Source organism: Emydura macquarii, unplaced genomic scaffold (genome assembly GCF_026122565.2).
Source record: "Emydura macquarii macquarii isolate MOO-44397 ecotype Brisbane River unplaced genomic scaffold, CSIRO-AGI_Emac_v2 contig_2277, whole genome shotgun sequence".
NCBI lineage: Eukaryota > Metazoa > Chordata > Testudines > Chelidae > Emydura > Emydura macquarii.
Genome location: NW_027132414.1, coordinates 1 through 14,950, shown reverse-complemented (window position 1 = coordinate 14,950; position 14,950 = coordinate 1). Strand labels below are relative to the sequence as shown.

General features: G+C 54.1%; 2 pseudogenes; one reads left to right on the top strand and one right to left on the bottom strand.

The window, feature by feature from the left end:
- Positions 1 to 1,044: 1,044 nt before the first annotated feature.
- LOC137161197 (duodenase-1-like) lies at positions 1,045 to 5,900 on the bottom strand (annotated as a pseudogene).
- Positions 5,901 to 11,446: 5,546 nt separating this feature from the next.
- LOC137161198 (HLA class II histocompatibility antigen, DP beta 1 chain-like) lies at positions 11,447 to 14,369 on the top strand (annotated as a pseudogene).
- The last annotated feature ends 581 nt before the right edge of the window (positions 14,370 to 14,950 follow it).

Here is a 14,950-nt window from a genome sequence, read left to right as displayed (position 1 = left end):
GAGGGGAGGGGCACAGGGTTTCTGGGGGCCCATGGTTCAGTCTTTCTCAGGGCATTTCCAGATTCCGAGGCCACAGGCCCAGTGGGTTCCCTGGCGGTCATTGCTGGCTCTCTCCTCGTTGTCCCCCGTGAGGTGCTGGGGTAGAGATGTGAGAATGGAGGAGGTGGACTGAATTCAAGGTGACTCCTCCCAGAGAGGGGGAGCCCGGGGTATAGCTGGGCAGGGGGGTAAGGGAAAAGTCCCAGGTGTCAGAGGGGGTGATCTTTCCCCCAAAGATGGGCTGTGGGATCCGGAAACAGGGGGCCCCCACTGGGGTGACTAAATACAGGGGAGGTGAGAGGCTTTCAATGAGAAGACCCCCCAAAATGGGTGTGCCCCAAGACAGTGGACCTCTAGAGTCCAAAGGGGTCCAGGCAATCCCAGTGTGAGATCCAGTCCCTGCCCCAAAGAGCATTTGTAGGTGAGACAGACGCACAACAGATTCTTATGCCCCCTTGTCCGGATGGAGAAAGAGGCCCAGCGAGAACTGGATATTCACAGACACACGGTGGGATTTGGGCATCTAACTCCTAGACCGATTTGCAGACCCCAGGCCCAGTGGCAGAGCTGGGAATTGAACCCTGGGGGGGTCCTGGGCCCCAGGGCATGACTCACAAGCCCACTCATCCTCTCCCACCTGGTTCAGCCCAGCCGCTGCAGTGGCTGCTACTGGTTTCGTGGCTCCGCAGGGTCATTCAGGGCCTGGGAAGGTGATGCGTTAATTGTGTGACTTTATTTGGGGTCAGACAAGGCAGGGCGTGGAATGGCCCAACAAACATGGTGGGGAAGGCGGGTGGTGGAACAAGGTTGGTTCTGACTGGAGGGAGGTCTCGGCTCGACTGGTTGTTTGTTCATTTCTCTGGAACATCGATAGCTCTCTGTCCATCTTTCCTTCTACAATATTCAGGTGTCTGTCTTCTTATCTGCCACGTCCATCCATCCATCCATCCTTCTGCAATGCCTGACTATCGCTCCAGTCATGCTAGAGGAGATGGATGCTCCCCTCTAAGGTTTCAGCTTGCGCAGAGTTTTCTTGATCCAGGAGACGTATTTGTAGACACTGGTGAACACCCTGGGTGCTGACCCGTCAGTTCTGCCATACGAGACGATGCCCTGGGCCTTCCCGTCACAGACCAGGGAGCCCCCAGAGTCGCCCTGAGAAGAAAATACCAAGGGCACCGTTACACCTGTCCAAGCCAAGGGGGGTGGGCTGCGTGCTGTACTCACGTTCCTGAAATCCAGCTCTGTATCCCTCTTCCTGGGGACTCACGGTCAAGTCGTTATTGGGACCCGCCCGGGATTCCCACCCCACAGTCCAGGGACCCAGCCAGCTCCTGTTCCTGATTTCTAGGATTGGCCAGTTCTGGTCCCTGATTTCTAGCCACCATCCCGGACTTCTTTAAGCTGCTCAGTTCCAATCCCTGATTCCTAACCCAGATTTCTAGCATCTGGCTGACTCCTGCCCTTGAGTTCCAGGATCTCATGCTGATTTCTCAGATCCACTCCTGAGTTCTTGATTCAGCCAATTCCCCTCTCTGATTCCTAGGATCCAGCTGATTCCCAACCCTCATTTCAAGGATCTGGCCCTGATTATTAAAATCCATCCCTGACTTCCAGGATGTGGTTGATTCTTGTCCCTGATTTCCTCTCCCTGTTGAACCTCCAGCTAATATCTGTCCGTGTTTTCTGTGACCCAGCCAGCTCCTGTCCCAAATGACTGGGATCTGTTCCTCATCTCAAAGCTCTGCCTGGTTGTTCCTGATTTCTAGCTACCCTCCTTGATTTCTAGGCTCTCCAACTTTTAGCCGCCATCCCAGATTCCTAGGATCTGGCGATTTCCAGTCCCTGCTTCCCAGGATGTGCCTGGCTCACCATGGATCCGGACTCCCCCCATTCTGCCCAGCCCCATCAGTCTCCTGTCCTAGCAGCACCTCGCTCTGGGTGCCGCGTGCCCCTGTCCCACGCTCACCCGGAATGACGCCTTCTTCTCCCGGGGGTTCCGCACACACAGCATCCTGGGTGGGGAGTAGTGCAGATAGGGCCGAGACAGGCACACGTCCTTGCCCATGACCTTCAGTTTCACCTCCTGCAGGGTCGGGGAGGGCTGAGAGTTGGACTTGTTCCTTGTCCGTCCCCAGCTGGCCACGCTGCACACAGTCCCCTCCTTCACCTTTCACTTGGGCAGTGGGATGGTGTCCATGGTTCAGGTCAGCTTGGCCTTCTGCCTCAGCTGTGATGGGGGAGAGAGAGAGACACGGGAAATCAAATTCCTCTTGGGGGATGGGTCTGCCCTGGGGGGATGGGGCCAGACAGGACCAAGTGGGGCATCCCCATGACGACTGTGCAACACCCTGGTGCCATACACCCACTGGGGGTGGGGGAATGGGATGGGGGCAGTACCTGTAGCAGTGTGAGGTCATTGGGGGTGGGGTGATGGGATGGGGACGGTACCTGCAGGACTGTGTTGTCATGGGGGTGGGAGGATGGGATGGGGCGGGGCCTGCGGCAGTGTGAGGTCACTGGGGGGCGGGGTGATGGGATGGGGGCGGTACCTGCAGCAGCATGATGTCATTGTCCACCGTCTCGTCATTGTAGTCTGGGTGTTGGATTCGGCGATGTATCGGGATCTTCTGCCTTCTGTGCTCCTCTTTGGAGACGTTGTGGGCGCCCAGCAGCACGGAGATGGTGCTGTGAGATACAAGGGGAGCAGGTGCTGCAGACTGTGGATATATTCGTGGGCCATTAACCTTGTTAAAGTGGGCGGGTCTAACAGCTGTCTTGCTCTCAGGGTCCATGCACAGAGGCCCGTGCACCAGGGTCTCTCCCCTCTAGGGGGGCACGGCTTTGACCTGGCCCCAGGGCAGGGGAAAGGCAGGTAGGGGGAGGGGATCTTGCATTTCTTACCACCAGTTGCAGTTACAATGAGCTGCCGTAACCACCACATCCTCCCGGATCAGGAAACCTCCACACCTGCCTCCTCCTCCTCTTCCTGTAGTAATGTTTACAAAGGCCATGTAGGGTCTGGAGTGAGGCCGGGCTTCCCGTCCTCCGATGATCTCCCCTGGCAGAGCCCCCAAGAGAATGAGTTACTTCTGACCCCCGATCCAGCAACCTGGTATAACCCTCCCCTGCCTGAGATCAGATTACTGTTGTACCAGGCTCTGCCCAGACCCAGAGCACAATGAGAAAAAGTGACTCACCCAACGTCACTGGCTCAGAGTGCGGTAGAATTGGAAAAGGAAACCAGGAGTTCTGATGCCCAGTCCCCTGCTCAAACAACTAGACCGCACTCCCCTCCCAGAGCCGGAGACAGAACCCAGGAGTCCTGGCTCCAGGCCCCCCCGGCTCTAACCCACAGGCTGCCCAGACCTGCATTTCCTGTCTAGGCACCGACTGTTCACATCAGCCCTTACTGAGCTTCTCTGTGCTGGCCACCCGCAGGGGAGTTATTACAGTGCCACAAGCCCTTCCTCTCCCCTTTAGCAAGCGGCAAGGGGAAGCTGTCCCCTAGGCCTTTGAAATGCAAAGAAACCCCCAAACTGGCCGCCCCCCTCGAGGCAAACCCACTGCTGCCCCAACCCCCAACCGCACGGCAACTCTGGGACCCCCCCTTCAACAGCCACTGATAGTATCTCCAGAGATAACACACATGGATAAGATTGACAACATCGCTGACAGCTAACGGACGTTGGCTTTATCAGCATCCAGCCGGTCTTTGTCGCCAGTATGGTTTAGACAGTTATCACCGAATGTGCAGTTCCTGATGTGAGCTTGTTTATTTCCGGGCGTGTAGTAGGATCAGTCGCCCCGATCTTCCGTTATTTAATATGCCTTGCATGTCGCCTCAGTCTTACCTTACTCAAACTCTCTCTCTCACACTCACGCACGCGCTGGCGTGTTGGTGAACAGACAGCTGCGGTATTTTCAGCTGTTTTGATGTGATCACTTAAACCATGTAAGGGACTGTGCTGAACTCACACCTGCGGTGTGCTATCGTGTCGGGCACACAGCTGTGGTATTTTCAGCCGTTTTGATCTATCATCACTGAAATCATGTAAGAGACTGTGCTGAAACCATACTTGTTAAAAACAGATGAGCTGCAATTGGTGTGTCTGGAATTAGGCCTAATTGGTGGACAAACTAACGAGGCAATGGGCTGTTCCACCCGTCACAGCCCTTTTTGTGTCCTTAAAGATAGAGATTTTGTGGGAAAATCTAGCAGGAAAGGAAAGAACAGATGAAAAAGAACAGATCAAGAGACTAGAGAAAAGACGTGATGTATCTTGATTTCAGGAAGGCTTTTGAACCAGCCCCTCTTGACATAAGCAAAGTAGGCAAATGTGGTCTGCATGAAATTAAGGGGAGTGAACAACTGGTCAAAGGACCGTACTCAAAGTGTAGTTCTCAATGGTTCGCTGTCAAACCGGGAGGGATCCCAGCCCACTTCCCTTTGCTCTAGCCCACACTGGCTGCCTTGGCAAGCCCAGGGCCCCTTCATGACCCCTCTGAAACCAACTGGCCTCTTTCCCCTGGCTGCAGATCAGGCCCTATAGCGACAAGGGCAGTGTTATCTTAACCCCACATAGAAGAGGATGCGACTGAAGCCCAGAGATGGGAGGTGGCTTGTCCAAGCGCACACAGAGTGTGTCTACACTGCAGTGTACGCCCAGGACCTGACACATGTTTGAGCCCAAATTGTCCACCCACAAAGCCCCCTGACATACGCCAACCACTCTCCACCCCAGGCACCAGCTGCCTGCCGCACCACACTGGTTTATCAGAGCCCATGTCCTCCTAGAGTGCAGGACATAGCCTGATCTCTTTGCAGAGATGATGTGACTCCAGCTTTCTTGCCAGGCTCATGTTTGGCTTGTCCACCAAAGCGATCCCACAATGTTCTGGGCCTGTGTCTCCCCCAGACTGTCTGTCTCCCACCTTCCCGCTCACCTCCCATCAGGCAGAAGTGGCCTCCTTGGTCACATACAGAAAACTCAGCAAGGAGGCTGGATCCACCGGGCAGCTCACTGGGCTGGGAGGAGATCAAGGACTGCAAGGGGGAGGATGCAGATACCTGCCCCTAGCATGAGCAATTGCACTAAGTACCGGGCACTGCATCCATCCCAGAGTCCTGCATGACCATCTCCTGAGCCAGGACGGCTCATAGCGCTGGTGGCACAGGTCACCAGCAGAGCAGATCCTGCACTCGCCGACGTAGACCCCTCAGCAGACCGTAGTTTTGCCGCCAGCCACAGAACAGCCTACGTAGGTGGAGCACCCTGTGGGCATCCTGTGGCCATGCCCAGAGGGTCCATCCGGGGATGCCCAAGGAGCACAACACAGAGGAAGAAGCGACTAACAAGACCTGAAGCCTAGTAGGTTGCGACTGCCATTTTTTAATGTTATTTCTATTAAAAATGGGAGGTATTTTGGGTCTGCCCCAAGCACGATTGTCAGAGATGAAATGACAGGCAGCGGGTGTATTTTGCCCTCTGCAATGACCCAGGCTGGGTGCATAGATAGCTTTAAGGCTTCCCCAGCCCCGGAGCCCTGGCCCAGTTTCTTATAAATGGCCCCGCAGAGTCTGTCTGTCTGTCATCCCTCATCTTCTCAGAGGGCCTTTATTCAAATTCAGAGCCTCCACGGGCAGAAGACACCTGTGTGATCTTCCCGTCCCACCTCTGGCCAGGGAACTGCCCCCCAATCATTGCTAGGGCAGATCTTCTGCAGAAACATCTCGGACTCCGCCGCACTGCTTGGGAAATTGTTCCCTTCTCACCGCCTAGCCCCTTGTCTGCTTCCGTCTCCACTAACCCCTCGTGGTTACATAGCAACTTCAATTCAGCAGCACTCCGTGTTACCATGGGCGATGGGGAAGTGGTGGCACCGTTATACCAGGCCCTGGTGAGACCTGAGCTGGAATACTCTGTGCAGATCTGGTCTCCCATATTTAAGAAAAATGAATTTTAACTGGAAAAGGTGCAGATGATCCGAGGAATGGAAAACCTGCCTGGTGAGAGGAGACTCAAAGAGCTTGGCTTGCTTAGCCTAACCCAGAGAAGGGGGTTGGAGGGAGGGAGAGATGATTCTGTCTATAAACACATCAGAGGAGGGAGAGGAGTTACTGAAGTTCAGCGCCAATGTGGACACAAGAAGAAATGGCTCTAAACTGGCCATCAGGAAGTGTGGGCTTGAAATGAGACACAGGTTACTAGCCATCAGATGAGGGAAGTTCTGGAACAGCCTCCCCGGGTGAGCAGAGGGGGCAAAACAGCTCACAGGCTTCTCGACTGAGCTGGGTAAGTCTATGGAGAAGAGGGGATGGTGGGAGACGCCTACAATGGCCTGTGGCCCATCGGCAACGAACAGTTGCAAATATCTCCAAAGCCGGTGCTGGGACACCAGATGGGGAGGGCTCTGGGATATGACAAAGAATTCTTTCACCGGTGTCTGGCTGGTGGGTCTTGCCTACATGTTCAGGGTCTAACTGACAACCAGATTTGGGGTCGGGAAGGAATTTCCCCCTAGATTAGATTGGCAGAGACGCTGGCGGGTTTTCGCCTTCCTCTGCAGGTGGACGAGGTGGATGAGAAATGGGGGGTTCAGTGCTACGTCAAGGCATTAATACCACCCCCTTAGTCTCCATCTCCATCCACCCTGATGTGTGGAACTTCTTCCCCAGCGGGATGACCCTCACCAAGGGCACCTCCACCAGTGGCTGGGAGTGCGTCACGACCCTGCACAATGACTCTGATTCTCCTGTCTCCTAGGCCAAGAAGGTCACCTGCAAGGTGGGCTACGCCAATCAGCAGATGTCCAGCATCAACACAACTGGAGCATCTCCGTTGAGATGACCACCGGGGCTGGAGCCCTCACCAAGCTCATTACCCAGTCCCAGTTCTCCCTGAATGCCCAGTACGGCGGGAGAAGCGTCTGTATGGAGCAGAAGGACTGGAACGAAGCCCGAGAAGAAGAGGAGTCAATCCAGGTGAACCCAGAGCCACAAAAGAACCTGTACATCTGGCAGTACCACCTTGGCAAAGGCCAGGAGTGCGTCTTGTTCTACAGGGATGTCCAGCTCATCAAAAAAAACAACCCGCCCGACCGCATCCCGCTGCCTCCGGTCCCCTGTTCTTCCGTGAGGATGGAGAACGCCAGCACCATGATGCTATTGTTGATGTGTGTGTATGTGAGGTTCTCTGGTCCAGTTGTGACACTTCAGATTTTTCCATTTGCTCCCCAAAATTTCTCCACCCTCTCCCAGCTTTGTCTCCTGCTGTTTTGCTTTCTGTTTGAAACCTCCTTTGCTATGTAAATGATTTAATTAACTGTCCTGTCCTTCCTATTCATATTTTTACAGCTGGTTAGAAAATGGTGCTTGATTTTCCCACAGAAAATGTAGAGTTTGTATTGAAAAATCAAAACAGAAATTGGTTCAAAGACAACAAAACCTCCTATAGTTGTAAACCGAAAAGTGTGGGCGGGAAATGTGTCAAAAACTGAAAAATATCAGCCAACAGCCAAGGAAAACAAACAAAAATATATTTGCTGAGCAGTGAATAATGGTTTATTTTTAGCTAAATGTTTCCAGGTTTTCGGACGAAACAGTGACAGTGTTTGAGGGAAACCGACACTTTCTGTAAACATTTTCCTTTTGCCAAAACAATCCTATTTTACCTCAAAACTGTCCCTCCAAATGCACTTTCACTACTTCTCACAAAACGCTGGGATAGGCATGAACAGGCCTCATGGCTTGTCTGGTCCCACTTCTACATTCTTCATTTTGATTGGTGGCTTTGGTTAACGGTGTGGTTCCCCGCGCTGGCCACAGTTTACACACCCTGTTTTGGGAGTCACTAGAGGACAACAATCCTCTCATTTTCTATTGGCCCCTTGCCACTAGCTCTGAGATTTCCTAACTGTTACTTTCTCTGCTGCTTCCATCATTACCCAGTAGATGGCATTCATGCATCAACATTTTCTTTCCTTCTTTGCTTATAGGAGGCTCTGTCTGTTAGTCATTCAAACACGGAATTACTGGATTAACCCGGCATATGAACTGGGTCCCCCTTTTTTTCAAGCAACTGCTTTTAAAGTTTTGCAGTCACACTCACGTCAGGTGCTTCTGCCTTTCAATAATTCATTTCTCTTCTTGGGCCAGACAATTCCTATCACTTCTAGGGACCAACAATCAGTTTGAAAGAAAACAAACACTATCGCATATAGTTCCTCTAAATGGAGTGGACACGGGGCCTCTTTTTGAAGATATTGAGGTCCCTGAAGGTGCAATGAGGTGCCAGTGGGAATTTTATAGGTGTGTGTAGGAGTGAGAGATTCTCAGGTTGTCTTGCGTTGGCCTCGTGCAAATCGATGGGATGAAACCAGTCCCTTTAAATCCGTACTTGCCACTTCCCACTGCCCACCTCTGAGTTTGCAAACAACACTCGTCTGTTTCCCATGCCTCAGCTTCTCTTTCAATCTCATTACCAAGGCAGATGATTTCATGACCTGTTCTCTATGTCGTCTCTCATGATAACTGCAGCCTGAATTCTGCTTTGGGATCGTTGGGGGGGGGGGAGGGGGGTGTTTAATCTGCTACTGAAACGCAAAGAATTTGTCAAGCATAAATAAAGAATAAATTTTTCAGCATTCACCAAGTTGTTGGGGTTGCATTTCCTTGGTTTTTTCATTGGTTGGGGATTTATAGAAGGGTAAAAATTGAGACAAAAGAAGCAAAGCAGGCAGGAGCCGGGAAGGGCCTGGGCGTTGTGATGTCTGCGGAGACAAGGGTGGGTTTTTTCCCTTTGGGACAATGTTTTCAATGGAAACACTCAGCCAAGTCCAGTGCGGAGAGGTTTAACTCCTGGGCTGAGACAGGAACCCTGGGGGGGATTCTCTGGCCCGTGCTAGGCAGAGCTCGAACCATGGGCTGATTAACACATGGGCCCAGAGGCCAATTTGTGAGTACCACGGGAACAACGGGCCTGTGCTTTCGTTCCTTGCTCCTCCTCTTCCCGCAGAGGCCCTGCCCATGGCCAAGCTGGAAGCCGGAACCTAGCTGTGGTGGGATGACCGTATTCTCCCCCCCGCACAGAGCCCAAGCACCTCTCCCTCCTCCGCCACATGGGGCTTGCCCCAGACCTGCTGTCACCTCCCCAGCCCCTTTTTGCACAAAAGGCCAGTATGGCCAAGCAATCTGGGATGTCTGTGTCAGGGCTTAAAAGGGGCCTGTCCTGGCCAAAACCAATGTAGGGTCACCCTAGGCTGTAGTAGGAGATACCCAGGGAGGCTGGGCTCCTGTGGGGAGTCCCATACCCAGACATGCCCTGGGCACCCCAGATCCCAGAACCCCACCGTGCAACTCTGGTCTCCAGCCCCACACCGTGGTGACACTAGGGCGGGGGTCCAGGGAAAGTCTCCCCATGATGGAGGCTCCACTCCCGACCCAGGTCAGCTGTTCCCCGGCTCCATGTTCAACATATGCAAATCAAACCCATCCCTACCTTTGCCAGCTCCAGCTCCCGGCCATCAGGTCCCGTCCTGACATGGCTAGCGAGGACAAAGGGCCCCCTGCACTCCAAAACACCTCCCCATGGGGGCTCAGAAAGGGTCCACTCTGTCTCATCACAGTCGACAGTGCCCGTCCGGTTCCTGGCACTCTGAGTGGAGCAAAGCAATGTGCAGTCTTTAGCCCAGAGCCTCCTGGGTAGGGCAGAGAGCAACCAACACTCTGGGGACAGACTTTTGGGCCTTAGGTGAGTGGGTCGCCAGTCCCTGCTGTGGGATTGGCAGAGAAGGGGGTAGGGGAACCCGGGCCCACCCTACTCCACCGGGTCCAAACCCTGGGCCCTGTTAGTGGTGGGTGGTCCCACCACTGGATCGGCAGGGAAACCAAAATCTGCTGCCTTGCTTCCCAGCAGCACAACCTGACCAAAGTCTAGGTCCCCTGAGCTACCTCCTATCACCGTCCATGGAGGATATTGAGTAGGAGCAGGGAGACGGGGACGTGTTCCCTTTCCCTTCAGCTGGAGAAGGTTTTCAGAAGGAAAAACCCCTTTGTCTGACGGACTCTTGGACACTATCAAAGATGGCACTAACCACGCTTCTGGGGAAAAGGGAAGTTAGCTGAGATATGCTGGAGCTGTTGTTGTAGTTGCTAAAGTCAGACCCCATTTCATCCCAGGTCGTGTTTGGGATTCAGCTGAAGCTTGGTGGGGTGGCGATGTCACCTGCCTCCCGCTCTCTGGTCTGGTCTGATCTCAGGGCATCTCTCAGGATCAGGATGGTGAAGGCCCAGGGTCCCAGGAGATGGGGGGAGGGGGTGGGGGTGGCAGGCATGGCGTTGATGTTTCCTCCAGTAACCTCCATCTGTTCTTCTTTCTCTTCTTTAGCCTTTTCTCACAAAATCTCTTCTTGAAGGACCCCAAAAGGGCAGTGATGAGTGGAACGGCCCAGCCCCTGATTTTGTTGTTCAACAATTACGCCTAAGTTCGGACGCACCAATTTTGGCTCCATGTTCCAGCCCCACTCCAAATTCCAGCTCCATGTCATCTGCTTTTAACAAGCCTGTTTTCAGCACAGTCCATGGTTTATATCAAAGCGGCCTTTTTGGTTTAGACCAATCCAGTATCTGTGTCTGGTTTCCTTGCACCTTTCCCACCAACATTTGTTATTATAGGTTATCAGGACGTTTCACTCCTTACAATTAAACTCACAATTCGGTAAATTTGTTAGCCTCGTTAGCACAACACAATCCCTCTCTGTTATGAACCAGTTCCATGCAGGATCAGACATTGCTTCATGAAACCACAATTACAGAAACCGAAAACTTATTTCAGTTTCAGCATTTGGATGGGGTCGGGGGCGTTAGTACAGTTTAAGGGTGGCAAATTCTTATAACTCACTTCGTTTGTAGCTAAAACCGAACTGAAAACCGCTGTTGCGGGACGTTGTCATCTATTTGAAAACAAGGCAGATCTTATCGCTGCCTTGGCTGTGTGCCCAGAATTGACAAAGATTGAAAACATCCCCTTTCCCCCCCCCATCACCATTTACACAGTTAAAGCTGCACATTAATACAAAGCGTCTCCCTGGCTCCTTTCCCTGCGCAGCACCGAAGGGCCAGGGAGTGGAGAGATGCACCCATAAGAACTGGCCCCGGCTGTTGGAATACGGGATAGTGGTGCCCTGAACTGCCTAAGTACAGGACAGGCCATTTTCTATATCAATAAGGGCCCTCCCTGGTAACACGGGGTAACTGGCAGGCCCAGCCTATGCTGATAACACCACAGCTTCCGGGCCAGAAGCACTGAGCAGCTGGAATGGCTCCAGCAGCATTACTAAGACGGTGAAAACCCACCACCCACTAAGTCCCGTGTCTCTGGAAAGTCCTGGCCGGCTGTAACAACGACTGGGGTTCGGAGAGGCTCAGGATTACTCTTCTGTGCTCAGAGAAAAACCTCCCCATAAAGGAAGCGTGTGTTATAACAGAGACATCTTGGAGCCAGCAGATTATTGGATCTTTGTTGCGCTGCTGGGGAAAGAGGCTTCCTGCAATGCAGCGAGCCGGGCAGGGAAGAGAGGGTTGATTTGTGTGTATTGGATTTTTCTCCGCTTGTGGGTTTTGGTTTCTCCTCTCATGTTTCCTGTCAGAGCAGCTCAGCGCAGATAGGGGCGGCCATGCCCCTTCCAGCTCTCTCGGGCCTGTCCCCAGACCCTGCCCCCTAGACCAGCCGTCCCATCCCTTCCAGGGCAATGGCTTCTTGGACCAAACCTGTCTCGGTCTCCTTCTGGCTCCTGTCTCTCTGCTCCCTCGCCTTGGCTGGTAAGTGACCCCTGGTCTCCCGGCTGCCTGGGTCCCATTCCCCATCCCAGCATTTTCCCACAGAGCTGGGCGCTGCACGGCACCTTTGAGTTGCTGTCCCGGATGCCTGGGTCCCATTCCCATCTGGTCTATCTCCTTCCTGCAGGAGTTCATCGTCTCTTCCGTTTCCAGCTCATCTCCCCGCAGGCAGCCCCCGGCCTGCCCAAGCATTTGACTGTCGTGAGTAAGAACGACCTGGTGCTCTCAGCCTACGACAGCAGCACCGGCAGGCTGGCTCCCCGCAACGGCTACACCCCAGCCGACCAGGACAGCCACCAATTCTGGAGAGAGCGCAGCACCTGGTGCCTGGCCTGGGACTCCTGGGTTCAGGCTGAGTACCAGGGCCTGGTGCGGCAGATGAACGCCAGCTCCCCAAAACCAGGTGAGTCCCTGTCCCCCAGCTCAGGGGATGGACGGGGTGGGCAGCATAAAGGAGGTGGGAGGAAGCTGGGGCTGGGCAGGGGACACTGGAGGGCAGTGATTTCCCTCATACCTAGAGCTCAGAGTGGGGGACAGGGGACAGGGAGTGGGGGATGGTGGCTGACACAGCCCCTCTGCCCCCAGAGTCGTACTACCTGCAGATCCTGCACAGCTGTGAGGTGGACGATGATACCGGAGTCATCCAAATCACTGCCAGATATTCCCTCAACGGGGAGGACGTGCTGCAGTACCGGGCCGACCAGAACCGCTGGTTCTCGGTGCACCCGGCCGCCTGGCGCGTGGCCGAGCGCTGGAACCACCAAGGGGAGGCTTTCACTGTGATGGCACGCTACACGACCCAGCGTTGCAGGTTCTTGATCGAGAATACCACCCCTTTCACGGCTCAGAAGACAGGTGACAGCTTGGCCGGTGCCCCTCACTCCTGACCCGCAGCCCCTGCTCTGCCAATCCCTGTGACTCACGACCCCTTCTCGCCTTCCCCACAGCCCGGCCCGCAGCGCGCGTGGCCCTCGTCCCAGGGACCCAGGACCAGCCGCCCCGCCTCGTCTGCCACGTGACGGGCTTCTACCCCCGCGACATCGAGGTGACCTGGGAGCGGGGAGGCCGGGGGGCCCAGGGGGAGCAGGTGACCAGCGGGATCCAGCCCAACGCGGACCCCACCTTCCAGGTCCGGGTGTCCATCGAGCTGGGGCAGGAGGGGGTCGGCCCCACGGAGCACGTGTGTGTGGTGAGACACAGCAGCCTGGGGGACGCCCCCTGAGGGTGTCCTGGGGTGAGTACTGGGGGGGTAGGGTTGGGGGATCAGTGGGGGGAGATGGGCACAAGGGGTGGGAGGAAGAGGGAGGAGGGAAATGCAGAGGAGGTGTTTGGGGGGCACCAGGGGATGGGTAGACAGAGAGAGGCACTGGGGGAGAGGGAGACAGAGGCTTGGGGGGCTCAGAGGTGAGGGGAGGCAGAGGGGGGTTTGTATCTGCAAGGCAGAAACACGGGTGGCAGGAGGGCCAGCCCGAGTAGGGGAAGGGGGTTGCTAGCCCAGGCCCATTGGGGACCCATGGGAGGGGAGGGGCACAGGGGCTTTGGGGGCCCCATGGCTCAGTCTGTCTCGGGGCATTTCCAGATTCCCAGGTCACAGCCCTGGCAGGTCTCCTGGCGATCGTGGCTGGCACCTTCCTCTCTGTGCTGGGAGCCGGGGCCCTGGGCTGCTACCTGAGGAGGAGGAAAAGTGAGTGATGCCCCTACAGAGCACCCCTAGTGCCCCTTCTGCCCCCCACATCTGCCCCCGGCACACTGCCCCCTAGTGCCCCTACTTGCTTCCCACACCTGCCCCCTGCACCACAGCACCCCCGACTGAGCCCCCACTACCCACAGCACATCTCCCCAGCCTGTGCACTGTGCTGCTCTCTGAGCCCCCCACCCAACCCTCTGCAGTGCCGCGCCCCCTAATGTCCCCCCGAGCCTTCTCACCATCACGAGTTCCCTGGGGTCCGTGCTGAGCCCCATCTGGATATAGGGGTCATGTCTGGGGTCCTTGTTGTTGCCTTCCCACACACCCTGGATTATGGGGGCAGGACTGAGCCCCCGGCAGCTGGTCTCCAGGTGAGTCAATTCCTGCTTTGGCTTCTGCTGCAGGGGGCCAGAAGGGGCCGTATCGCCCGGCACAGACACAGCCAGGGACCCTCGACTCTGCTCCAGCCACGGCTGAGCCGGCAGGAGGCATCTCATCTATGGCACCTTCTTGCCCGGATGCTGTAGGCCCCAGCATTGTGATGTAGGCCTGAACCAGAGCAGGCCTGGACCATGGATACATATTTGAATTTTAAACGTTAACCCTCACTAAGAAAGAACAAAACCAGGCGTTGTAGATAGGGATGTTCCGGACACATTGATTGTTTGTTCATGCCACCCCCGGCTCCACTATGAGAAGTGACGGCTTGAACATATGGGTGGGAACATCCTGCCTAAACATCTTGTGATTTCACATTTATGACACATTGGGGTCCTGTTTGTGAAGATCTACTTATGAACGTTTGGGAACATCCTGAAATCTCAGTGTGATAATTTACAAGTGAAGGAAAGTGCCCAATGTGTATCAGGAATGTGGTTGATATGTAAATTATGGGGCAATGAGAGGATAAAACAAATGCCTTAATTCCTTTTTAGTAATATTGGCATTAATAGAATTGGTATATGTATAAGGACTTTATTATGTGAGTAAGTAAGCATAAGATAATGTACTAATGTAATGGGGTAAGAATGTCATGATTTTTAGTAAGTATGAATGAGGAGTGAATGCAGTTTGAGTCTGCTGAGATAAGACGTCAAGGAAGTAATTGCTGAGAGAATGGTTCTCAGCTCCAAGGGCAGGAGAGAAAAAAGATGCTTTTGTTTAAAAACCTTTTACAACGCAAATGGCCGAAAATCAGAATAACCCTGAAAAACAGGGGAGTTAACACCCAAAAACAGGAACAAAACAAAGTGTAAAACAAAAATAAAAGAATAATGCGAAAGCTGCTGTCATACTTGCGATATCAAATATAATTAACAATTACATCAAACAAGAAAACTATCTAATATAACAGAATCCATAGACCCGAATGGGAATGGATAAGT